This window comes from Arvicanthis niloticus, chromosome 13 (genome assembly GCF_011762505.2).
Source record: "Arvicanthis niloticus isolate mArvNil1 chromosome 13, mArvNil1.pat.X, whole genome shotgun sequence".
Lineage (NCBI taxonomy): Eukaryota > Metazoa > Chordata > Mammalia > Rodentia > Muridae > Arvicanthis > Arvicanthis niloticus.
Genome location: NC_047670.1, coordinates 36,750,236 through 36,777,504, shown reverse-complemented (window position 1 = coordinate 36,777,504; position 27,269 = coordinate 36,750,236). Strand labels below are relative to the sequence as shown.

General features: G+C 38.4%; 1 long non-coding RNA gene across 2 annotated transcripts in view; it reads left to right on the top strand.

The window, feature by feature from the left end:
• Window positions 1–709: 709 nt before the first annotated feature.
• LOC143434088 (uncharacterized) overlaps window positions 710–27,269 on the top strand; it is a 59,737-nt gene continuing 33,177 nt past the window's right edge. For both annotated transcript variants that reach the window (XR_013103290.1, XR_013103291.1), the window contains exon 1: window positions 710–1,002. This is a non-coding gene — a long non-coding RNA (uncharacterized LOC143434088). The remainder of the gene's footprint in view (window positions 1,003–27,269) is intronic.

Genomic DNA, 27,269 nt, shown 5'->3' with positions numbered 1-27,269 from the left:
CCTAAGATATACAAAGTCCAAGTTAAATAAATAACCTTACAACCCCATTAATGTCCCAGAAGTAACTAGAATGGCATAATACTACACTATTGTCTTAAAGGACACTAGCTGCAGAAGGAGTCTGATGCAGAAAGCTCTATCATGGGCAGTAGAAACGCTCACCCTCATCTTCATCCTTCCCCATGCAAAATACAAGGTTTAAAACATTCACATTGCCAATGTTGACTCATACAAATCTAACATACTGCCTGTGAACTTCTTTGAATTTGACACTATTTTCCATGTGTCTCATTGTAGCACTTCAAATAACCAGCACTATTTCTAACTCCTTTTCCAGTAAAAGGGAAAAGAACCTTCATGATTTTCCAGGGGCTTTTTAGAGATGTGACTAATTTTAGGGGCTAATGAAGGTAATCAAATGTTGTACTTGACACAAGTATCAGTTGGTTTGCCAAGGGTCACTAGATAGCAACCACTCATCTCTCTGTACTTTTCCCATTCTTTGTTTAGCCAGCTAAAGTGAAGCTGCTTCCTGTGCATGCAAACCACAAACCAACATTTCCTGCCAATACCTTCCTCTTATCTCAGAATTTGGCGGTATTTCTTGGGCTTTAGGAGCACCCTCACCTCCACCTCTCACTTCCTGACTTCTTTAAAAAACCAAGAGTCTGTGTATATATAAAACTTTGCTCTCTTATTCTTTCCATGAGACACTTGTGATTTAAGCTTTAAGAGTCTTTGTGGGATGATTCTCCCCTCTTCCTATTGCAATAGACTTCTTAATAAAATGTTTCCATGTTCATGTCCAGATTTGATGGTTTACTCTAGTGATAATGATGCCATGACTTGAACAAAATTCTGACTGCCCCTCAGCTGTTGTTTTTCTACAACTTGCTGTGACTTGGACAGTATGCTGACTTCCATCCCTCTCTCTTCACCCAAGGGATGATGCTACCTTATTGAACTCTTTGAAACCTGACTTGGAAAGCAAAATCGAAAATGGTGAGTCTCTACCCTCCCAATCCCAATAGCCTGGTATTCTAGATTTTTTTTTTTATTTCTCTAAGTCTACGTGTTTTTCCTCAATTTTATCCTTTTCTAGTGTTTCTCTAAATCCTTCTACATTTGTAAATATATGATTAAACTTTGTGAATCCTTCTGAGGAAACCATATCTCAGTTTCAGGTCCAAAGCCCCAAACTTTCAATCTTCTATTACCCTCCACACCCCAGACTTCAGGCACATGCTCTTGAGAGAACTTGGGATCTTCCTAAACTGTCTCATTTTGTGAGGCTGCTTGATTTCATACCTCTGATATCTCATCCAAGTAGCATACAGCCTTTCCACCATCCTCTTATTCGTTGCAGATGGAAACCATGTCATTCCTTCAGAAAGCTTTTCAGAGGCAGCATCAGAGACCATCTTTCCCTCAGAGACCATCTTTCTTCCCCATTGTCTCTTATCCTAAGACATTCTCATAATGTACCCTCAATCCAATCTTTCTATCCTTCTCTGTCTTTACTTACTTGCTTAAGTCCTTCAATCTTCTCAACTTCTATGCCTCTGCCCACTCTATTTCATTGTCTACAATTGCAACATCTCACTTTGTCATCTAATTCCTTATGCTTTCTTGTAAGTCTCTCTGCCAGTACTGATGGCTCTTTGTGAGCTTAGGGACACCGACAGCAACAGTATGAGGCTAAAAAGTCTAGGTAAAAGTAAACTAAATGTTTATTCACAAGAGCAGGCCTGAGAGACATCAGAAAGTAGTCACTGTCTCTCCTCTCTTCCTCCTGGCTTTAGTCCACAGGCTTCACAGAATTATACATCAGGTCAAAGGTCAACATAAAACTGTACTACACCAATAATAATGAAAAAAGCTTCAGCTTTTATATTAAACTTTAATTTACCCATCTGCCAAAAACCATAATCTTTGTAAAAATGAAAAAGGCAGGCAATGAGGTTCCATTCTTTCCTATAAAGCAATAAAGTTTATATTTCTGTGATAATGCTTCAACTATGGCTAAATTTAAAATAGGAAAATGTTAAGCTATTTATGTCTCTGTCAGTATGCGTATGTATACATGCATGCATGTGTGTGCCTGTAAAAACAGTGTTTGTGCAATATTTTCTAACATCCAGATGGTATTACCACATTCAATTATAAAATCCCTTAAAGGAGCTCAATTTTGGATTGACTTAGAGCTAAATAAAAGCCTATAAAAATTAAGAAATCGGAGTTTTTATATGACCAATGTAAAAGCAAGTGTTATTATAAAGATTTTAATAAAATGTTTTAAAACTCAAACTCACATGCTTCAGATGAATCTTTAGCTAATAAGAGTAATTTGATTTGATGGCTTTATAACTACAATGAGCTCTTCTGAATTGTCAGCAAGGCAAGCATAGATCATTTATTTCATTTGGGTGTTTCTTCCTTATGCAGACATACTTAATATATTTGAGATATATATATATATATATATATATATATATATATATATATACATTCTTGGTATATGCTAACTACATGTTTGATATTTATGACATATGATGGCTCATGACTATTACATCTGAAATCTTTTTCTGTGAAAATTATGCTTATCTATTTTATAAGTTAGATGCCATATGCACTCTTCTTTGAAAAATAGAATTAATCTTTCCATGCATGTATATTTAGCCTAAACCTTTTAAATTGACTTTAAGTGCCAGATAAATTTCTCCATCAATTACATTATTTTGAAGTTAACTTTCATTGGGTCTTTTACATTTCAACTTTTCAAGTAATGGCAACCACAGACATTTTAACTCTGCTTTCTCTAGTTGATTGTGTTATGCTCTCACACCTCCCAATCATTACCAGCAAATTAGGTACAGGGCAGGGAGCTTTATCAGCAACAAAATAAAACTATCTCAGATACTCACAGAAAATGACCACGCCAAAAGCCTCTGATGGTGCTTCTTAAATAATTTGGGGTCACAGCAATGTAAGAGTTGAGAATTGCATATCTCTATAGTTGAAAAGATACTGTAGGTCCATGACTGCTTATCCAAGATGAAGTAGAACAAGAATTAATCATGGAGGACAGATTGGCTGATGAGTGGCTGCAGGATTTCTCTGCAAGGATGTTTGTGCTTTCGTCCTCTATTTTCTGTGTGAAAGGGATATCTTTGGCTTTAGCTATTTGTCACTTAAAATATTTCCATAGTCTCTGCTCATCTCTTATAAACAGATGTGAAAATTCTTTTTCTCCTCAACTCACCCTCTCAAATTTCAGAAATTCTTCCTGAGTTTTCTCATTTTCATTACTAAGGAGGTGTTTGTTTTAGATTCAGTAGAAGTGTGTGATGTTCTTGTTAATGGGACACAATTGGAAACACAGGTAATTTAACCAAGTATTTGAGAATGACTCTTATTTTATAAAATTTGATTATACTACTTTAAGACCTATGGTTGACTATGTGGGGGAATCTCTCCTGGTTTCTGGCTTTCAGGGTCTTCAGCTGTACAGGTGAGGAAGGAAACAGCTTCTCATCAGGCTCAGGAGTCAGAGTCTTTTTGGGGTCCTGAGGAAAGTATAATCCCTGCCATAACAACATGTTATCCAAGCCACATACGGTGTTGACAGCTTAGCTTGTCTTCTTACCCACAGAAGCTTTGAGAAGTTTCAGATTCTCTGATGCATCTTCCAGAAGAGCAAATGTAAGAAAACATTCCTGAAACTTGCCATTCTTGAGACACTTGTATAGATAGCTAAGACAAGCCCAACAAAACCAAACAGATCCCTGACTGAGGGGTGAAGAAAAATTCTTGTTTCTGATCAGAAAGTGAGAGAAACTTTAGGAAGGCATACATGTTTCAGAAGACAATGGGCCAGTCTTCTGGATTATCAGAGTCTAGTCCTGTGCAATTGTGTTCCAACTTCTTTGTATCTCTCTTAAACTTCATGTGACTGTTAGATATGCAAGCTATGCTTAGTAGAGATTTAATTGGTTTCTTCTTCCACTATGGACATGTTAATTTGGGTCTCAAATTATAAACTAGACTCGGTTCTTATACCTTGCACAAATTGTCAACCCTCATCAAATTTTCTGTTCCTTGCACAAATTGCCAGCCTTTAACCAAGTTTTCTGATCTCTCAACTTCTTTAAATATCCAATTATTTCTCTAAATAGCTCTATATCTCTAAATTAACCTTCTGCTTTCTCTCTCTTCTCCTTCCTGTGAGACTTGAACCTCTTTGTACAGATTTGTTGTATCCTGTGTTTTCTGTTTGTTTTGGGCAGATAAATGCCAATGTCTTGTTTTGAATTTATAAAGAATTGTTGCTGTTGAAGGCTATGACTGGACCCTATTTTCTTCTAGACATGCCACTATCCTTACCACTAAATATATCCATTTGAAGTGCTTCCTAAGAGAGTTTGCCCAGGTACTATAGAACATCACCAAGAGCATCAGAAGACTTAAGGAGCTGTGCTAGTGGCTGGAAATCAGAAAGGTCCATCCAGCACACCTAGACTCCCCAGAAATGTACATCCTTGTTTTTAGCTTCTGCTTCTTCAGTTAATATACCGAGTTTCGTTAATATTTCCATTTTTTTTTCTTTGTTTGTGATGAGTGAAAGCACACATCACTGATTTTGTCAGCATGCCAAACAGTCCTTCTAGGGTAAAAACTCTGACACTGGAGAGACTATTCCATTCTCTCATAACCTAATTTAAATTCTCATCACTGTTCCATAAAACTACACACAAACTTTTATTACTCTGCCTCCCTCGCTTTCCTGCCGTTGACCCCAGGACCTCTTCTTGTCAAAGATCCCTTTATACTCTTCTTACTAGAGATCTCTGGATTAGGCTTCGTTGATTTCTTCTCACAGTAGTCTGCTGTAACTGTATTTGCCTCACTCAACTTTAGATGTATATTTCTTTCCTTGGCAAAGCCAATGGTCTCATTTAAGATTTGATTTGGGAAGTATAAAACACACAAAGTTTTCAGATGATCTGAACACAACTGAATAGGTAGGTGGAGCTCAGAAACAAAACGTGATTTTTTTTTTATTTAACCAAAGTAGTACTAAAAGAGTTTTAAAGATTAAGGGCTAATTCTATAACAGTATGTGCATATGATACGCAAATACCTAAATTTAATCCCTAAATGGGGACAGAGTATATTTAAAGAAGATATAGGTGATGACTCGCTTGAGGGACTCCTGATATTTTAAATGAGGATCTTATTTCTATAATAATCAAGAACATGGTCAAGTCAATACTGAACATAGAAAATTATTCTGTTAAGAACCCAAATGTTTAACTTCTTGCGTGATTACTCATGGGGTAAAGAAAGTCATTTACCGTATCTTATAAAGAAAAGATGACTAATCTAAGAAAAATGTCATCATTTCAATAGAGAAAAGCCAATATCATCATTGCAACAGCATAATATTTAATACAAAAGTTTCATTTAAAATTTTATAGACAAACTGATGTATACTTTCTCTTCTGGACTCTGCAAAAGTTATTCGTTTATTTTAGTAAAAAAAATCATCCCTTTTGAAAACAATACATATGTAGCAGAGGATGGCTTTATCTGACATCAGTGGGAGGGGAGGCCCTTGGTCCTGTGGAGGCTTGATGCCCCAGCATAGGGGGCTGCTAGGGCAGTTATGCAGGAGTGGGTGAGTGGGAGAGGAGCACCTTCATAGAGGCAAAGGAAAGGAGGGAGAAGAGGAGTGGGATGGGGGGGGGTTGTGAAGGGGTAGCCAGGAAGGGGGATATCATTTGAAATGTAAATAAAAACAATGATTAATTTTAAAAAATCAAATAAACCTTCATTCTTTTTCTCCAGTGTTTTTCTTTGCCACTCTGGTTCTTCTTGTCTCACCGGTATACATTGAATATAATCTCTTATTGTGTATATTGTGCAGAAAACCTTTGGCAGTAACGAAAAGAAAAGTTATAGGTGGGGCACATGGTAACCATCAAGGCAGGTCTGAATGGAGCTCCTGAAGAGGAAGGGATAGGAACACATGGCTTCAGATTTAAACAGAATGAGCAGAGTGAAGGACCAATAGATAGAAAAATCTGAGAGCAATTCAATCTATATCAAGGGGATGGATTCTTGTTACCTTGTCTTAAAAAGTTGTTTGCTTAGAAAGAACTGGAAGTGGGGAAGCATCTCTGGGATCAGCTAGAAACCTAGAAAAATAAAAACTCCCAGGAATCTATGAGGTTGACCCTAGCTAAGATTCCTAGCAATAGTGATATGAAACCTGAAAGACTGTCTCCTGTACCCAGGCTCAACTTAAAGACTTCTGGTGGAGAGATCTGGGTACCAGCCCAGCCATAGGACCGCCAGGATGTACGGGATGGAGGTGGAGTGGGAATTGAAGGAAGTGGCCAACCAAGTACAAATCAAGCTAGAGACCCATGCCGTGGGAGGGAGCCCACTCCTGACTCTATTAATGATACTCTGCTGCACATGCAGACAGGAGCCTAGGATAGTTGTCATCTGAGAGGCTCCACTCAGCAACTGATGGAAGCTGTTTTTGAGACCCACAGCCGAACATTAGGTGGAGCTTGGGGAATCCTGTGGGAGATAAAGAGGAAGGGTTAAGGAAGCCAGGGAGGTCAAGGATACCACAGGGAGATCTGTACAATCAACTAACCTGGACCCATAGGATCTCACAGGGACTGAACCACCAACCAGAGAGCATTCATGTGACAGACCTGGGACCCCTGAACATATGCAATGGTTGTGCAACTGGGTCTTCCTGTGAGATCCTGTTAGATCCTGTTAGATCCCTAACAGTAGGAGTAAGGGCTGTCTCTGACTCTGTTGACTGCCATTGGATTCCTTTCCTTTGACTGGTCTGCCTTGTCTAGCCTAGATAGGAGAGGATACACCTGTTCCTACTGCAAGTTGATACGCCAAGGCAGGTTGATGTCCATGGGAGGCCTCTCCTCTTCTGAGCAGAAGGAGAGGGGAGAGGGAGGGTCTGGGAGGAGAGAAGAGAGGGAAGCTGCGATTGGAATATAAACTAATTAATTAATTAATTAAGTTATTAGCTAAAAGACTACTGAAAACCTAAGTACAAGGGGTGAAGATTGAGGAGGCTGATAAACATCGAGTCACAAGAGTAGGCATTTATCATGATGAGAGATTGCTTTTAGTGACTGTTTCACCAGGACTCGTTGCTAACACAGAATGGGCATACCAAGGCTAAGGCCCAAAAGAGACTAACCAATATTTGAAATTTGTTCACGATGAGATACTTTTTATCTGTTTGATTGTTTGTTTTAATTTTTTATTAAATTAGTTCTCAGATCTTACACACACACACACACACACACACACACACACACACACACACCATCCCCCAGTCTCTTTGCAAGATTTATGACATTTTGTACCATCCCCTGGGTTTAATCAAAATAATCTATGCGATCACTAAATTAAGACTATGCATCAGAGCCTGATGGAGTGACCAGCAGTTACAAACTGAAACTAATAGCTCCTTCTTGACCCAAATCAAGGATAGGGATTGATTCAGTGGTGAGGGGTGGGGCCTTCTGAGTTCTTGCCTCCCTTTTGTCTAACTGTGTAAAACTTCATTCTCTTGCAGACCAAGCACAGTCACTCATATGATAGGTGGAGCAGCCTTCATTCTAACTTACTGCTAAAGATATGATTGTTTTCCTTGAAATAATGGTTCAGAGTTGTTGAGAGTTCCCGGCTGAAATGGCTGGATGGTGTCCACAAACTCACATTTTACAGCTCTTCTCCCTAGCTTCTGGTTCTTACAGTCTTTATCTCGGTAACATGATGTTGCCAAAACCTTTCAGAAGACAACAGATGTGCTTCAGTTATGGGTGAGCACTCAACTGCCATATCCTGGGAACCTTGAGTAACCAGAAAACCTTGCCTGCATCACTACTCTTGAAACACAAGTTTCTCTCCTTAAGGCTGAGAGTGCTTATTGTCTTGCTGTCTTGTCTAGACTGACCTTAAACTCCTAACTAGTATGCCTCAGCCTCCTCCTTGCTGGAACTAAAGGCATGCAACACTGTGCCTAGTTAGGGAGTAGGTAATTATCACTTCTCTTCTGCATATTACTACTTTGTAAGAGATTAGCAGAGTTTATAAGTATGTATCTCATTTATAGTCATAAATATGATTTATAGTAAAGATTATCATGATGGCAAAGATAAATCTGTTCATGAGTACACCCCAAGTATATAGGCCTTGGATATCATATGGAAATAAAAGGCAAAGACATATAAATAGAAAATTATGTTTAGCAATTAATGCTGCATTGTTTCAGCTAATTTAAATATGATATAGATATGTAGTAAATATTAATTCATTTGAGCAACATGTAGGAAATAGCCTTCAATCTAACATACTACTTAAGATATAATTGTTTTCTTCAAAATAATGGTTCTTTTGAATAAATATAAATTTATATATTTGTAACCAGAGAAACATCAGCAATTGAAATGATAACTTATTAAGATAGTCTGTATAAATTGAAAAAGAAAGTACCAAAGAGCATAAAAACTATGGTTTTTTTTTTTAATACTTAATACTGATAACTTAGGACACGCACCTGCTTATATTAAGTCACCAATATCAAATTAGGTGCATTTGATAAAATTTATCTATTGCTTGCATTTGAATTCTTAAAACATTTGAAATTTTATTTGCAAGAATATATTTTAGCATATGAAAATTAGAAATTCGGGTTTTTTCATTTCGATGACTGTTTGCAATATTCCTTCTAAGGCCAATGATATGACATACCATGTAAAGACACTTGCCACTAAGCATACTGACTGAATTTGATCACTGGGAGCCCCCATGGTGAAAGAAAAGAACTGACTCCAAGATGTCCTCTTGTCAACCTTGGTTAAACTTAGGGTTGTTTCCATGATCTCTTATCCAGAAATTAACTGACAATAAGGACTCACAAGATTTGCAATGAAACAATGTAAATTTATTCTGATTGAAGCAATGCTACAGGTTTGATAGTAATACACTCTTAAGATTGACAGTGGATCCATAAATAAAAGGAGTCAGGAAGTATAAAACAAAGCAGGTCTGGATACTCTGGAGAATATTTTGTGAGGTTCTGTATTTTGACTGATAAAGTAGGTCAATTTTTTTGCTGCACATGTTTCTTCCCATAATGCATCTGATTATAATTATTTGTAAGTCCAATTATGCAAAGGCAGCAACTGTAAGTATGGTATTCTTTCTAAAAGTTCACTTGAAGAAGACAGTTTGCCTTACTGTGCAAACATCTGAAAACAGTTTGGGCCCAATTTTCCCTTCTTCTGTTCTTCATACTAGGTACATTAGGAATACACTTGAATAGAAACTGTCTAAATTTGATTGTTGTTATGAGTGAAGAAACTTTTAATCTTGTTCAGAGAGGGTGTACCTGTAGCCTAATGCAGTCAGGGTACTAACAGAGTTGGAAGTTTCTTTGTGCAATGTTTGGAAATAAAGGTATATGCAGGTGAGGGAGCTAGGCCACCAAGTTTAAGAGATGGATGCATAATACCAAACCAAATAGGATCCCAGGCCACTAACTTATTCTGTTCTTGCCTGCCTCAACTTCTCTCTGAGAGACTTTCACCGAATTCATTAGGGAAGCTGAAGGCGGATGGTCAGTCTTCTTGTAATGGCTTCATGCTGAATAGGGGTGTAGAGCTGAGTAGTGCTGAAAGTCTCTCCTATTCTGTCCCTAATTCTGAGACCCCAATTGGAATGTATATACAAAACCTTTGGCTATGGTCAACCAAGTTTATAGATAGATAGATAGATAGATAGATAGATAGATAGATAGATAGATAGATAGATAGATAGACAGACAGATAGCTAGCAAGAGAATCAGAGACAGAAGGGTTTTATTTGAGTGTGAATTTGATCATATTCAGTCTCTATCATGGTCATGGCACGTAAATGGTCAGACAAGTGAAGAGGAGTAGCAGGAACATGGACCGAGGAAAGGAGAAAGTCCATGCAAGGGCACAGTGGAAGGCCTTTAAGTGTAATGCCTGCTAAATGATTAACCCTCCAGCTTCCTGCAAGGAACTGTGGGACCGACTCCCACCCAGGTACTTGAGGCAGTTTCATTGTGTAGACAAAAAGGGAATTTAATAGTTGAATTCCAGGCTACATGTGTGCATCAGGGCCTGGCACTTGCAGTTTGCTTAACTGTATTGTATCCCCTTTAAATGTCACTAATCCCTGTTGCTTCTATCTTTCTATTCAGAGAAGGGTTATAAGAAGCCAGCATCAGTGGAGACCTGGCCCTTACCAGAAGCTTATTCGCAAGGAGAACGCAGGTTCAGTCCTTCTAGAAATCAACTAGCAACTGGTAGACAGCCCAAGGGGAAGAACAGGAGACAAACGTAAGATGAGGGCCCATTCTGAATCAATCCCAAAAGGTAACATCTTTCTTCCCTCCAGGCACTTCTACTGTGCATGGACTTTCTCCTTTTCTTGGTCCATGCTCCTGCTATCTCTCTTCACTTGTCTAGCCATGTAAGCTCCAACATCTGCGGCTGAAGGTCTATCTCTGGACCAATTTGAATTATACTTCTATAAAAATCTACTAAATTGTTTCCCCCTCACTAAATGTAATCACGAAATTACTTCGGCTATTATTGGATCCTAAAGATACTTGATGCTACTGAAGGTCAGACAATTCAATCCAGTCAAAATAGGTTAGAATCTTCCTTCCAGTTGGTACTGATCTGGTGCAAAGAGAGTGGCCTCATGGAGCCCCAACAGGAGGTCAGAACCCTAGCCTACTAACTGGATACCATATTGAACCCAACCTTGAGCAATTGAAAACAAAAAACAAAAAACAAAAAACAAGCCAACCAACCAACCAACAAACAAACAAACAAACAAACTCACCATGACCATGAGATTACATAAGATCAAATTCAGGCTCAAGTAAACCCTTGTGGGAGTGATCCTCCAAAATGAGAAAGACTTAGACTTACTGCAGGACAAAGGGACATTGCTCATAACTCCAGGATGGATGCTTCTTTTTAAAAACCTGGAAAAGTACAACACAATGTCAAAAATATTTTCAGAGTAGTAGATACAACTGAGAGTCTACATATCAGTCTTGCAACTCTAAGTTGGTAAAGAAAATGCTGCTGGCATTTCCCAGGATCCTCCTCTCTCTTATTCTCTTGCTTATTTTAGGGCATGATAGATGGATAGATAGATAGATAGATAGATAGATAGATAGATAGATAGATAGATAGATAGATAGATAGATAGACAGATAGGTGTGTATATGTGTGTGTGTGTGTGTGTGTGTGTGTGTGTGTGTGTGTGTGTGTGTGTGTGTGTGTGTGTGTGTGTGTGTATTACCTTTTGGGATTGATTCAGAATGGGCCCTCATCTTACGTTTGTCTCCTGTTCTTCCCCTTGGGCTGTCTACCAGTTGCTAGTTGATTTCTAGAAGGACTGAACCTGCGTTCTCCTTGCAAATAAGCTTCTGGTAAGGGCCAGTTCTCCACTGATGCTGGCTTCTTATAACCCCTTCTCTGAATAGAAAGATAGAAGCAACAGGGATTAGTGACATTTAAAGGGGATGCAATACAGTTAAGCAAACTGCAAGTGCCAGGCCCTGATGCACACATGTAGCCTGGAATTCAACTATTAAATTCCCTTTTTGCCTACACAATGAAACTGCCTCACGTACCTGGGTGGGAGTCGGTCCCACAGTTCCTTGCAGGAAGCTAGAGGGTTAATCATTTAGCAGGCATTACACTTAAAGGCCTTCCACTGTGCCCTTGCATGGACTTTCTCCTTTCCTCGGTCCATGTTCCTGCTACTCCTCTTCACTTGTCTGACCATTTAAGCTCAGACATCTACTGCCGAAGGTCCACCTGTGAACCAATTCAAACTGTATTCTCATTAATAAAAACTACAGCAAACAGGAAGTAATTGCTCCCTGAAAAGCATATCACAAGAGGCCTGTTTTGTATACTCATCAAGGCAATGAGGAGTGTAGAAGTCTCTTGGGAAAGCTTGTCTAGTACACATTTCAATATTTTGTTGGCTCTTTGGGCTTTTTCTGGATACTGAAGCATCTTGGGAGGGTATGAATACTATTTAATGCCTTAGACACTCCTTAGGTTATTGTGAATTAAAAGTATCCAAGGGAAAATTTAGTAAAGTCTGTTACTTCCATAGCTCTCTCTGTTCTATTGGGGAAAAAAAATCTACCTATCCAAAATAATAATAATAATTATAATGATAATAATAATAATAGCATGTTTATTAGAGCTTACTTTCACTGGAGACTCTCATGTAAGACCGACTTCTCTCAGAAGACTCACCACCATCTTGTTCATGGTTCTTGCAATGAGTGCATCTCTGCTACTTGTATATAGTAGTGGTTCTCAACATTTCTAATCCTGTGACCTCTTCATATATTACCTCATGTTGTGGTGATCCCCAACCATAAAATTATTCTCATTGCTTCCTCATAACTGTAATTTTGCTATGGTTACGAATCAGAATGTGAGTATCTGTTACTCATGGTATCTGATGTTACTCCCATGAATGTGGGGTTCAAATCCCTCAAAGGGGTTGCAACCCACAGGTTGAGAGCCACTGGTTTAGAGAGATTATGGTTTCTGCTTTAATCTTCTCTTCCATTCACAATTGTGGACCCATTGTTCGTCCATGATTGTAGTTCATATCTATAAAAGATGAATTTGCTTACTCATAACATCTTGAGCTTACTGTGATTCATCAGTGAAGATGAAGAGGTTTTCTATTCTCTAGTCATCCATTTCCCGGGGCCATAAAAGTCTTAGATGTCGTTAACACTTCCTGTGTTTTTGAAAAACACAACAGGAGCTGAATGAAGGTCTGTTGAAGTATTTTCCCAGTCTCCAGGCTTTGCTTGAACTTTGAGTATTCCATCAAGGACAACCCCAATTATGGCTGGCATTACTTTGGTTGTGATTTGACTCTAAATTAATTGTGTTTCCTCCTTTAGGTTTTGATTTCTATAGACGATGAAGGTCACTCCCACTAGCAGGATTAGTGGATCTGGGTCCAGCATGTAATTTGTGTGTTAGAGCCAAGTTGGGTGATGAAATATTGCCCCATTAAGGCTTTTGCTTCTAAAGTTATATGGTCAATATTATCATCTTTACAGAAAGCTTTCTTGAGTATACTTAAAAAGAGCAGAATTTCCAGATTTCCCTTTAGTGATCATTCTGATTTTGTCATAAACAAGTAAAATGATTATGTCCTTTTTCATTCACCCAATAAGAATCTCCAGGACTTTTGTTCCCATCCATATTTTTTTCTCAGTATTTTAATCCACCACAGGTAGAGCAGTTGTTATCTTGATTCCTAGCAATCATCTCTGCCTCCTTTCTAGACACTGATAAGATTCATATTTGTGTAGAAAGTAACAGGAACAAATATCTCTCTTCCAGGACAGATCAGTTGACAGGGTCAGAGTCTGAAACACACTGACAAATTTATCTGGACCTTCAGAATAAACATTCAGTTTCTCCCTTCACTAAAAGGGCTACCTACACTGTAGAAATCCCTCTGGGGCCACTTATTTCCTGTACAGTAAAGCTTCTTTCTCTTCCTCTCTTCCTTCTCCTTCTCCTGTCCTTCTCCTTCTCTTTCTTCTCCTTCTCCTTTTCATCCATCTCCTTCTTTTTCTTCATCTCCTCCTTCTCCTTCTCTTCCTTTTTCTCCTTCTTCTTATTTTCCTCCTTTACCTTCTCCTTCTCCTCCTTCTTTTCCTCCTCCTCCTTCTTCTTCTGTTTCTTCTTTTTCTTCTCCTTCTCCTCCTTCTCCTTCTGCTACTTCTCCTTTTCTCTTTCTCCTTCTCTTCCTTTTATTCCTTCTCTTCTTTCTCCTTCTCCTCCTCCTTCTTCTCCTTTTCCTGCTCTTTCTTCTCCTTTTTCTCTTTCTCCTCCTCCTTCTCTTTCCTTTCCTTATCCTCCTCCTCCTTCTTCTTTCTTCACCTTCTCCTCCTTCTCCTTTTTCTTCTCTTTCTTCTCCTTCTTCTCCTTCTCTCTCTCCTCCTTCTTCTTCTCCTTCTCTTTCTTCTACTTCTTTTTGTTCTGCTCCCTCTTCTCCTTCCCCTCCTTCTTCTCTTTCTTTTCTTCCTCCTTCTTCTCCTCCTTTCTCCTCCTCTTTCTCCTTCTCTTTATCTTTCTTCTCCTTCTTCTCCTCTCCCTTCTCCTCCTTCTCCTTATCCTCTTTTTCCTTATTCTCCTTTATCTTCTCCTTCTCCTTTTTCTTCTCTTCCTTTTCTTCCTTCTCCTTCTTCTCCTCCTTTTTCTCCTTCTCCTGCTTTTCTTTCTCCTTCTTCTCCTCTTCCTTTTTCTCCTTCTCCTTCTCTTCTTTCTCCTCATTCTCCTTCATCTTCTCTTTCTTTTTCTTCTCTTCCTCCTCCTTTTCCTTCTTTTTCTCCTCCTTCTCCCTTTTCTCCTTCTCCTCCTTCTATTTCTCCTTCTTCGTCTCCTCTTCCTTCTCCTTCCCCTCTTTCTCCATATTCTCCTTAGTCTTCTTCTCTTTTATTCTTCTCTTCCTCCTCCTGCTGCTGCTTTTCCTTCTTCTCCTTCTCCTTTTCCTTCTCTTTCTCCTCCTCCTTCTCCTCCTTCTCTTCCTTCTTCTCCTTCTGCTTCTTCTCCTTCTCCTCTTTCTTCTCCTTTTCCTTCTCCTCCTTCTTCTCCTTCTGCTTCTTTTTTCTGCTCCTCCTTCTCCTTCTTCTCTTCCTTCTTCTTTTCCTTTTCCTTCTTCTCCTTCTTCTCCTTCTTCTTTTCCTTCTTCTCATTCTTCTCCTTCTCTTCCTCCTCCTACTTTTTCTTCTCCTCTTTCTTCTCCTTCTTTTTCTCCTTTTTCTCCTTCTTTTCCTTCTTCACCTTCTTCTTCTTTTCTTTCTCCTTCTTCTTCTCCTTCTTCTACCACTTTTCTTCTTTTCCTTTTCCTCCTCCTCCTCCTCCTTCTCTCTTCTCTCTTCTTCTTCTTCTTCTTCTTCTTCTTCTTCTTCTTCTTCTTCTTCTTCTTCTTCTTCTTCTTCTTCTTCTTCTTCATTATATAAGATTTTTCTGCAGATGTTACAGATAAGTAGAGGTTATGGTTCCAGAACCTCAAAGGAGCACCACAAAGTGCAGGGGGAGAACAAGGGCTTTTTTTTTCTTGTAGCATAATAGGGGAACTAGGAATTACTCCAAAGAGGGCAGGATGCTGATTACCCCTAAAAGACAAAAGGGTCTTGAAATAGAGGATCTTCCATTACATCGACATTTTCTTCATCTATCCTCACATGTCTTTTGCATGTGATGACATAGAACCGTAAATGTCTGGACATGAGGCATCACATACCATTTCTCCTGTCTTCTGTGTCAATCTATTCAAATCTAACTGGAATAGAATAAGGATGCTGCTATAGTTAAGGCTACCATTTGAGGGCCACATTTTTCAACCTCCTAGCTATTATTTTGGCCTATGAATTGTTATCTAAGACAAACTTCTGCCAGTGGGTAAGAATATACCTGAAGGAAGAGTATAGTAAAACAAAAAGAGAACTTGCAATGGAGAGAGGAGAGAGAGAGAGAGAGAGAGAGAGAGAGAGAGAGAGAGAGAGAGAGAGAGAGAGAGAGAAATAAAGATTAGTCTGATTCTGTTGATTCTGTGGGGGGGGAAGGAATCCACTTGAAAGACAGACAAGATGAATATGTGAGTTCCCAGAGTACTGCCCACTAAATCTGAACTAGTAAGTTCAACTTGCCATAGTTATCCAAATGAGACAGAGGACCATATGTAATGTTGGAAGTGTTTAACAGTAATACTGCAGAGGATTTATTGTCTTACCTCCTGGCTGACTCAGCAAATTTTTCACCTCTGGTTAGGGTCTCAGTTGGATTCTGAGTTGTCAAACCTTCCTAGCTTCTTGGCCTCTTATCTAAAGAATAGAAAAAACAGAACTCAGAGAGACTTGCAAATGAAGCAATATCTTTTTTTTCATAGTGAAGCAATACTACAAATGTTTCAGGAATACACTATTAAGATTGACAGTGAAGTCTTGAACTGATTGGCACCGGGGGAAATTTCTTAAACATAACTCCAAATGGCTCAGGCTCTAAGATCAAGAATTGATAAATGGACCTCATGAAACTGTAAGGCAAAAGACATGCCCAATAGGACAAATCAGCAACCTACAAATTGGGAAAAATCTTCACTAACCCCACATCCGATAGAGGGCTAATATCCAAAATATATAAAGAACTCAAGAAGCTAACTACCCAGAAACCAAACAACCCAATCAAAAAAATGGGGTATAGAACTAAACAGAGAATTCACAACACAGGAATCTTGAATGGCTGAGAAGTACTTAAAGAAGTATTCAAATTCCTTAGTGATCAGAGAAATGCAAATCAAAACAACCCTAAGATTCTACCTTACACCAATCAGAATGGCTAAGATTAAAATTTCAAGTGACAGTACATGTTGGCAAGGATGTGGAAACTCAAAGGAACACTCTACCATTGCTGGTAGGATTGTAAACTGGTACAACCACTCTGAAAATCAATTTGGAGGTTCCTTGGAAAATAGGAAATAGATCTACCTCAAGATCCAACTATACCATTCTTGGGGATATACCCAAAAGATACCCTACCATGCCACAGGGCCACATGTTCCACTATGTTTATAGTGGCCTTATTTGTGATAACCAGAATCCTAGATTTGTGATAACATCAACCTAGATGTCCCACAAGAGAGGAATGGATACAGAAAATGTGGCTCATTTACACAATGAAATACTTCTCAGCTATTAAGAAACACGGACATCACGAGTTTTGCAGACAAATGGATGGAACTAGAAAATGTCATTCTGAATGAGGTAACTCAGACCCAAAATGACTTGCATAATATGTACTCACTAATAAGTGGATATTAGCCAAAAAAAGTACAGAATACCCAGTATTAAAATCCACAGAACTCCAGAAGGTTAGCAAGCCGAAGGACCCAAGTGAGGATGCATCAATTCCACTTGGAGGGAGAAGAAAACAATTACAGGAGGAAGAAGGGAGGGAAGGACCTGGGTAGGAAAGGTGACAGGGAGAGAAAGAGGGGAACATAAACAGGTATTGGGTTGGAGGAACAGAATTGAAGCCCTGAGGGCCAGCAGAAAGAATGGCAACAGTCAACCTCACTGGGTAGGAGGTGGGGAGACCATCTAGAATGTACCAGACACGTGGGAGGTATCTCAGGTCTCAAAGGGGGGACCTTAGATGAAATGCCCTACAGTGGGGAGAGGAAACTGGCAAAGCCCACCTCCTGTAGAAAGATTGGACATCAAGTAGAGAAATGGGGTTGCCATCCCACAAACAAAAACTCTGACCCCCAATGGTTCCTGTCTGAAAGAACTACAGGGACAAAAATGGAGAAGAGTCTGAGGAAAAGCAGGTCCAGTGACAGGCCCAAATTGAGATTCAACTCAAGAGGAGGCTCCAAGGTCTGACACTATTACTGATGCTATGGTGTGCTCACAAAATGGGGCCTATCATGACTGCCCTCCAAAAGACCCAACAAGCAGCTGAAAGAGTCAGATGCAGATATTTACACCCAACCAATGGACAGAAGCTGCTGACCCCTGGGGTTGAATTACGGAAAAGCTGGAAGAAACTGAGGAGGAGGGAAATCCTATAAGAAGACCATATAAACTAACCTGGACCCCAGATCTCTCAGACGATGAGCCACCAACCAGGCAGCACACACCAGCTGATATGAAGCCCTTAACACAAATACAGCAGAGCACTGCCAGGTCTGGACTCAGTAAAAGAAGATACACCTAACCCTCAAGTGACTGGAGGCCCCAGGGAGTTAAGGTGGGGTGGTTTGGGTGGGGGTTGGGGACATCCTCGTGGAGACAAGGGAAGTATAGGATGGGGAACAGTCAGAGGGTGGACTGGGAGGGGGATAAAGTCTGGACTCTAAAAAGAGATTTAAAAATAAATAAAAGATTGACAGTGTGTCCAATAAGTAAGGATAGTCAAGGACCCTAGGTTACAGCCTGGGGCCTCTTTTAATAGAGGCTAAAGAAAAACAGAGCTGGTTACTAAGAAGACTATTTGGGTGGTTCACTATTTTGACTGTAGATTATACATATATCTATTTTTCTATTGCTCATATTCCATCCCAATAATGCATATGATTTAAATCATATATAAGAAACATTATACAAAGGCAAAAATGGTAAATATGATTTTTCTCCTAAAAGTTTACTTGAAAGACTAAGATTACCTTACTGTAAGTATACCCCAAAACAGTTCAGCCTGGATTGAACCTTCTATTCATACCAGATACATTGAAAATATACTTGAATAGAGACTGTCTACATCTGAATGTTGTTAGGGGAAGAGAACGCTATGCTATTGCTCAGAGAGAAATGTATCTGTAACCAATGCAGAGAGGAAATAAAAGGATTCTGTAGTTTCTCTGTGCATTGTTCAGAGAGGGATATGTGTACATAGTACATCAAGCGAAATGAACTACACTACCAAGTCAATTATGAGACAGGAGTCTGCATAACCTAATAAGGTCCCAAATACTCCCTAGACTTTCGTTCCTCTCTCTGACCTCCACAATCATATATGTCATAAGCATGTGCAAGTACGAATGAATGAATGAATGAAACTTATTTAGCTGTAACTCATTCAGAATAGAGCTTTTAAAAATACGATCACCTTTAATAATATTATCTGATAGTAGGAAAATACAACATTCTTACACACACAGACATATATGTGAAGGTAGAAACAGAGCTCCTAAGCTCAAGGCAGCTTTTTAACCTGGTAGAAGACGTGTGTGTGTGTGTGTGTGTGTGTGTGTGTGTGTGTGTGTGTGTGTCTGTGTGTGTGTGTCTGTGTCTGTGTGTCTGTGTCTGTGTGTCTGTGTGTGTGTGTGTCTAAGAATTTATTATATATATATATATACATATATATATGCATATATATAGTATATATATACTATATATAATATATATTATATTATATATAATATTATATATTATATATATTATATAATATATATTATATATTATATATATAATATTTATAATATATATTATATATATAATTTATATATATTATATATTATATATTTTATGTATTATATTATATAATATATAATATATAATATTATATATAATATTATATATTATATATATAATATATAATATAATATATATTATATATAGTATATATATAATATATATAATATATATTATATATAGTATATATATATATTATATATAGTATATATATACTATATATATATAATATAATATATATTATATATATATAGTATATATATACTATATATAATATATATACATATATATGCATATATATGCATATATATGTATATATATATTCAAGCATAAGCACAGTATATTCAAGCATCTCATTTTCCTAGTAGCAACAAATTCTTCAAGTTATTTAAAGAAAATTAGACAAATAGAAGAGTCACTTATTCACTATTTTGTCATTTTTCATCTAATAGAGACATAATATTTATAAACAGTCAGTTTGTTTGCAGATATCACTAAATGACCATAAGATAAACAAAATCCATCAGTGAAACTCAACTGAAAAAAATTTAAAAACATATCTATAAAATTCTTACCTGCTGCCAACAGAATAGAGCTTGGAACACAGGATCAAGATCAGTTCGTGCCAGGGATTTTGGGTAGAAACAGAGCTCCTAAGCTCTAGGCAGCTTTTTTACCTGGTAGAAGACATGAGTATCTGAGAGCAAGGTCCATATCCTGAGTTACAGCACCACCTGCTAAAGCCAAACCAGATACTGAAAAGAGAAACATTACTCACACTGTTGCAAGAGGGAAACCACCTCTGAGTTGCAGCTCACTAACTGATGGCCTGCGTGGGTCTACAGGGGCTTTTATAGAACTGTGATATGATCAAAGAGGTGTGGCTGCGGTTTTTGTGGCCACCTAATGCTTTCCAGCTAGTGAATAACAGGAAATGTTATTTTTTTTTATTCCTTTCCAAATAGTGTTAGTAAGTTCTGGTAAGCCGTGAGAAAATGAGCAAGATGTTGATGAGACAGGAAGCTGTGGTGTGGCATGTGGTTTCCTTACCTCCCACTCCCCTATGATCTGTGCCAGGCACTTGCCATGTAGGCCAGCCTGCTTAGAATTTGTTTCAAAACCTCCTCCTCTGCCTCTCAGTACTGTGAGGACACATGTGCACCATGCACAACTTCCCATACTCTTTACCTAGGCCCAATTTGCATATGGCCTTTGCCCTGTATAACTTCTCTGTCCTAAATGGCACCTTCCAACCTTCTTTTGTTCCTTCCTTTCCTTCCGTCCTTATTTCCTTCCTTCCATTACTTCCTTTCATTTGCAGTTCAGTTTCTTCAGAAACACCAGAAGGAGCTAAAATAAAAATATTGTTTTATTACATTACCAATCTTTTTAAAAATGTTTTGGGCCAGTGACATGGTTCCATCATTAAAGTGACCTGAAATAGAGTGGAATTTAAGTCTGATCACCAAGACCCACATGGTGAAAAAGAGAAGCAACTATTGCAAGTTGTCTTCTTACCTTTACACACACACATGCATGCGGAGACACATACACACACCCTGTGGCACTCAGATTGCACACTCATAGGCAACCAAACACAATAATTTTAAAATCTTTGCATTGTCTTCATTGCCTTTCAAAGAATGTATGCTATAGAGCATGAAAGTGAGACCCTTCATCGTCTGACTCACCTGTCTACTTTAGCCAGTCTCTGCATCCCAGCTCTGCAGACAGCCAGTAGATTTCTCACTCCATCTTCATCTCCACATCCAGCCATGACATATGCTTCTCTTCCTGATTCAAAGGCTCTCCTTCCATCTTATGAAGTCCTGGTGTGTGAATACTGTAACTTCAACAGCACTGCTCCCTCAGTCCACTCCCACTGATATTAACATGATACCTCACACTAGCCAACTTTATATGGAAAATAAATCTGTTTTGGGCTGGTGGACCTGAATTCCCAATCTGAAATCGCAGTTTATGATGGCTCTCTTGCTGGTGGAATCCAAGGGAATACAAGATATGCTGGTGAACCTACATTACCTGACTTGATTGAATGGAGAGATGCCTATGAAACTGTTAAATCACATGTCACAAGTGTCAGTGAAGGTATTTTTTATTTAAGGGAGACAAGAATATGGACACCTCCATTGTACTGTTTTTGCATTCCTGGCAGGTAAAAAGGAGGCAAAGAAAGGGAGAGAATATGTTAGTTCAGAGATGCTGCTCTGTGATTCCTGCTGTCCATCTCCTCTCTACCATGCTGGTCTGAAACTACATCCAGCCTGCTCCCATTCCCACTATCTTTATGAGGCCAGGTTGGCTTAAACTCTCATATTCTTTACCTTTCCCCTACAGTACATACTATACCACTGTTTTACACAGTTACCAGACCAGAAACTCCTGGAACTATATGCCATATGTTTCTTTTATATAGCAAAAGATAACAAATGGTTACAGTAGTGAATAGGCATCAAAGCTATAGGCAGTATCTGATACACTACAAACGTTCACTAAACGCTTGTGAAATTAATAAGTGGTGGGCTTAGCTAACATTTAAAACTTAATGACACGCAGAGTTGGCAAAAATACATCTCATCGTTCTGATGTGGAAACAAGACAAACTTACATGAAGAATTAGAAAGAATTAAAGATGCATGGGAGAGAGAATGAAATGATGATTAGTTTTTAAACAAATCGGTCGCATCTCATACAGCCTAGTACCTACTAGCCAGCCATGTTAGCAATGGCTGGCTAACCAGGCTGTGGGGCTGGCTGTATGTGCACTTATTCCAAGATCACTTTTTTTTTCTCCAAACCAAGGGGAGTTCCTCCTTAGAGCTTAGCCCTGAGACAACATTAGAGCAAGCTACATACTGAAATTAGTTTTACTACTTTCTAGCTAACCAATTGAAATGCTTTCCTATTTCCAAGACCTTGAGATAGAGTCCTCAAAGTCAAAACCATACATAATAGCAGCTTAGCTCCTGCATAGTACACTGTGTATAACTAAGGCTCTGTGCTTGCTGATGCAGAGACTCCTGGCATAGCATTTCACTGTTTATGGGACAACCATGAAGTACCCAAAATAAATCTTGATTTCCCTTTCTCCACACACGTTCTACTTGCAACATATTTATATTATTCAGACTATAGTCACAATATTAGAAAAGAAAATATGCATCTTTAGTAATAATATTCATAAATACAGTAAGGTATAATTTCCCCCAGGACCATGCTCCAAATCTGTAGAACAGTACCATACACAAATTGACTCTTGAAGACCCCCAGATCTCAGCAGAGGGCAGTAATGGTAGCGTGGAATGTCTTGTGTAAGATGCAGGGCTTCATTTGGATTTCTCAAGGGAAAAAAAAAAAACTGACCCAACGATTATTGCAGGTTATTTGGAAGACAATCTCAGGGAATATCAGTAGTTAAACTGAATATGGAAATAAGCAAGAAGACAAGCCAAAGAAAAGCCCTGCTCAATGTCAAGTGTTCTCAGGAGGTAGTGTAGAACATGCCTGTGAGTTGTTTCAGTTGAACAACTGGAAAGTTGAGGATGTTTAATGCATGGGGGGAGACACAACAGTATTGCTTGAAAGATATTCTGATAGTATCCCTCAACATTTGCTTCATTGATTGACTGTAAAATGTGTTGCCTAATAACTGGGTTTCTAAACTCTCTCCTGGGACTTTCATCCACTCTTTTTCTAAGTGAATCAGATTACTTACCTTAAGCAAATCCGGCATCTTTGTTCTCTGCTTTAACCTTTTTTTTTTTTTTTTCAATCCTACTTAAATACCCTTTTTTTATAAACCAAAGAGCAGGATCCTCAACAAATATGAACTTAGGAAGTGTATCTAAAAACCAGGAACAGAAAGGTGGAATCACAGGGTGAAGGGAGAAGCCAGTCAAGGTTATGATTTCTCAAGAAACCCCAAACTGCCATCTGGGCACAAATTGCTTCCTGAATATGGTCCTATCTTAACATGGAGGGTATGGGCTGCTCTACCCCATAGTCTATCAGACCTTGGAATGACAATATTCACCAGAGAAACCTAGTCTACCACTTTCAGATGTTCACAGTTCATGAGAGGAGACCACAGGAGGGACAGTGGAGTCAATTAATTCCTTCTCTGACATTCTTTAGATTCTCCTTTGGGCTTTGGCTGATGTTTCTGCCAATGCCAGATGCTGTTCAAACAGGTCCTGCTTGAGAAGTCTGAGTCCCTAGTAGTCGTGATTGATCAACCGTGAGAAGTCTGAGGATTATCCCTGTGGGCTATTTATGGACAGAACCTATTCCTGCCTGGCCCTACTGTGGCTTGCCAGCTCCTGCTCATCCTTTAGTGGCTCTTTTCTTTCATGTGAATTATTGGGTTGTACATCCACTGCATTTCAAACAAGATCTCCCCTCCTCCATGAAATATCCTCCGGCCCTTGTAGACCTTTGAACCCTTTTCTTCCTATAGCTCGAAGTACTTGCTTTATGGCTTTTATCTGGCTGAGTCCTGCTTTGATTCTTCATGTTGAGAACTTTTTTTTCCCATTGGCTTTGGGCAAAGTCATTTGGCCAGCTATAAGTCATTCGGTCAGCTATAAGTTTCATCTTTCCAGTGAGAGAACAGGTTCAGTCTCAACTCCCTGAACTCTCTCCAGTGCCTATCCAGATGGCTGTGTACTGCTGGCTTTGTGAACTCACATGGAATCAGTGATTTGAAGAGAATCACTGTACCTGAGGACTACACTGTGATTTTCTGATCAGAAATCAGCCTTCCCAGAATTCCCCATTTTATTTGCTTTTCAGTGACGCTCAATATCACTCAGACCACAGTCCTCTTTTGTTAAAAGAGAGAGAGACACACACAGAGAGAGAGAGAGAGAGCTTTAAGAGATTTAAGCACTTCACACTTTAAAATCAGCTAAAAGCCTTAAAAGCATATATTTTCAGAGAATTCATTACAAATTACTTGCAAATGAAGGCCACAAGCTTTTTTTCCCCAGGAAGAGAAATCTTGGTTTTTTTATGACATTACTCAGACCTTGAAACTGAGAACTCCACTGCATCTAGGAATACTTTGTGCTTGTGGGGAGGGCAGAGACATTTCTATTCCCATTTTTTAAAAAAAGCAATTCAGCTTACACTAGACAGTGTTCTGATGCCAGAAATGACCCTGACTGCTAAATACAGACTGCATTGTCTGGAGGACATTGTGTCTCTGAAGCTCTCCATCTGAAGTGCTTGGACAGGTTAGAGCCACTTGTCTGAGCTTAGAGAAAGAGGAAGAAATTCAATCTATTTTATTTGTAATTAATTACTTCTTTAGGGAAGACTTTGCCTTGTAATTATAGTATGTATCTCTAAGTATCTATTATTTCTGAATGTTTTGTCTCCTATGCTCTAGTTAGAAGCAAAGCTTAGATACAAAAACAATGGAACCAATCTCTATTATGTGACCTAAAGTATGCAATCTAGCCTCTATAAGCAATATGGAGATAAGACAGGATATTTGCATTGCTACTAATACAGGCGAAGATATGTTGAGTGCATGCTGTGAGCCAGGCATGCTGTACAGGTCCTTACATGCATCGGCTCACTTAATGCTGTAGCAATTTTCCTAGACAGGCAATATCATTATCCCTGTTAAACCAATTCAGAAGTTTAGGCTCAGATAAGCTGATCAATTCACAAAGATCAGATAGCTAGCAAACAGAGAAGCTGCATCGTGGTGCACAAGGAGTCCTGGTTCCTCCATAGACAGGGACAGCTAAATCAACATCTAAGACACCCCATACCCCATCTTCCTGCCCTGGATGTCAAGAGTAAACCAGAAACTCCTCAGGCATTAGTTTCCTGTACCTGTTAGCTGTGCTTAAGTGGATGTTTCTTCGTTCATTTTAGAGCATTTTTTTTTTTACTGTTATATACTTTGCTTATAAGAAACTCTAATACTCTCAAAGAAAAGCAATATAAAAAGAGATAATGATGTTGCCTGTCTAGAAAATTTGCTGTAGCATTAGATGAGCCGATGCATGTTAGGATCTGTACAGGGTGCTTGGCTCACAGCATGCATTCAACATATCTTAACCTGTATTAATAGCACATAAACTTATACCCCAGTTCCTGGGTCACGGCTCCACGTGCTTTAGTGTGCTACTTCATTTAACCTCTACCAAGACGATAGTGCACATACTCTTCTGTCCGTACTTATTTCATACCCAAGGTGGTTATTTTATCCCAAACAATTACATTTAACCATGTCAGGTGATTGCAATCTAAGTAGTCTGGCATGGGCTGTATGCTTTTAGTTACTGTTATACAAGATAGTAACTTAAGTTTCTCCTTAAATGCAGGTATTTCAGGATGGATTTTTAACATAGATTCTTATTCTTCCTTACTACTTTCCTTAACAGCTCCTGTTCTAAATTTTAAATTTTTTTTTAAAAAATTACACACTCCTATTTAGTAATATTTTTTAATTTTATAATCATTATTATAAATATTTGCAAATAAATAAAAACATCAAACTATTTTTATACAACTAGGGGTGTGATTTTATTGCATACTACTTTTAAAGCCTTAGATATTAAATCAAATATGTGCATTAATAATACTTTATCATTGATTTTTTCTCTCCCTGGAATAATGCTGAAAGACAAAAATCTTCCACTTTCTATGTGAAGGGTAGAAGAACTTGCTCTTCCTAAACACTTTGGTTTGCTATAACAGTTATTCTGGCCAAGACTTAGTGAAGGTCTATGCAAAAAGACTGCACGTCCTCCATCTTGACAAAAAATAATAATAATAAATGCATGATGATATCGGCCCTTGCTTCTTCACCACATTCTCAACAGAGACAAATTCAAATCCTCACCAACTTAAACCAGAAGCAAGAAGTACCTGTGTCACAGGCTTAACTAGCCAGATTAATGTTCCCTCTGAGTACCAAACATTGGTCTTCCCAGGGTTTCTTTTCCAAGTCCCTACTTCCTTTTCTACTATCTTACATTTCTCCAAAAGACATAGTCTTCATTGGCTAAAATGCTGTGGAATTCCCAGTTTAAACCAAAAGTTTTCAAGTCCCTTCTCTGAGTCTCCGTGTGTGTGTGTGTGTGTGTGTGTGTGTCTGTGTTTGAAAACTTCTATTTACTTCTAATCTATTAATCTTTCTTTTGCCACAGAGCCTCAGGTAAAACTCTATTAAAAAAAAGAAAGAAAGAAAGAAAGAAAGAAAGAAAGAAAGAAAGAAAGAAAGAAAGAGAAAAAGAAAGAAAAAAGAAAAACATTTTCTTCCTCTGCAACTATGAGAATACAATTCTACATAGACCCAGAAAGAAAAGTTAGTAATATCAATACTAATGATGCTATGGTTTGCCTCTAAGAATTAGAACAGAATTAGAGATTTGAGAAAATCAACACAAATATGTGATAACCAGAGTAATTATAATGAGCAGTGTGGGTCCCAGATTGGATAATTTTACTTTGGATGTGTCACAAAAACAGACTAAAGTCACAAGGGCTGAAAAAGACTGGTAAATAAGTCCCTCATCTTCAAAAAGTAGAATAAGTAATTCAAAAACAAACCTCAGTGGAATGTCATTTTTAAAATAACTTCTGTATTCTGTTTTAAAGAAGCCCTAACATGGTGAAAAGAAGCCAGTCAGTTAGGAATGCCACTGCAAAATCATTGAGGTATAAACTAAAGCATATCTAAAGGAATGTCTGACAATCAACACATTACCCCAAAGATTTATACCAACAAATAAAGAAGACACCTAAAAAGTAAACAGATTCACTTTTTAGTGTAACTTCTACTACTTACTTAAAAGTCTGCTGAAGGAGACCATTCAGCATCCAGGGCTAAGCCAAGCTTTCTCACATTAAACACACAGTACAGAGGATTTCTAGAGACCCTTGCTGGCTAACATGCAGTCCATAAGCATAAAAAGCTATTGTAGCTTCAGTTAAATTAATAGGGGGAAAACCTAAAAGAATAGTGTGTAAGTGTAAGATTTAAAATCATGGAAGTAATGTTATCCAAAGTGAAGAGATGATGATACAGAAAGGAATATAGATGTATAAAGAAAAATTGATAGATCATAGGTAACTATGAAAAGAGAGAAGATATGTATAT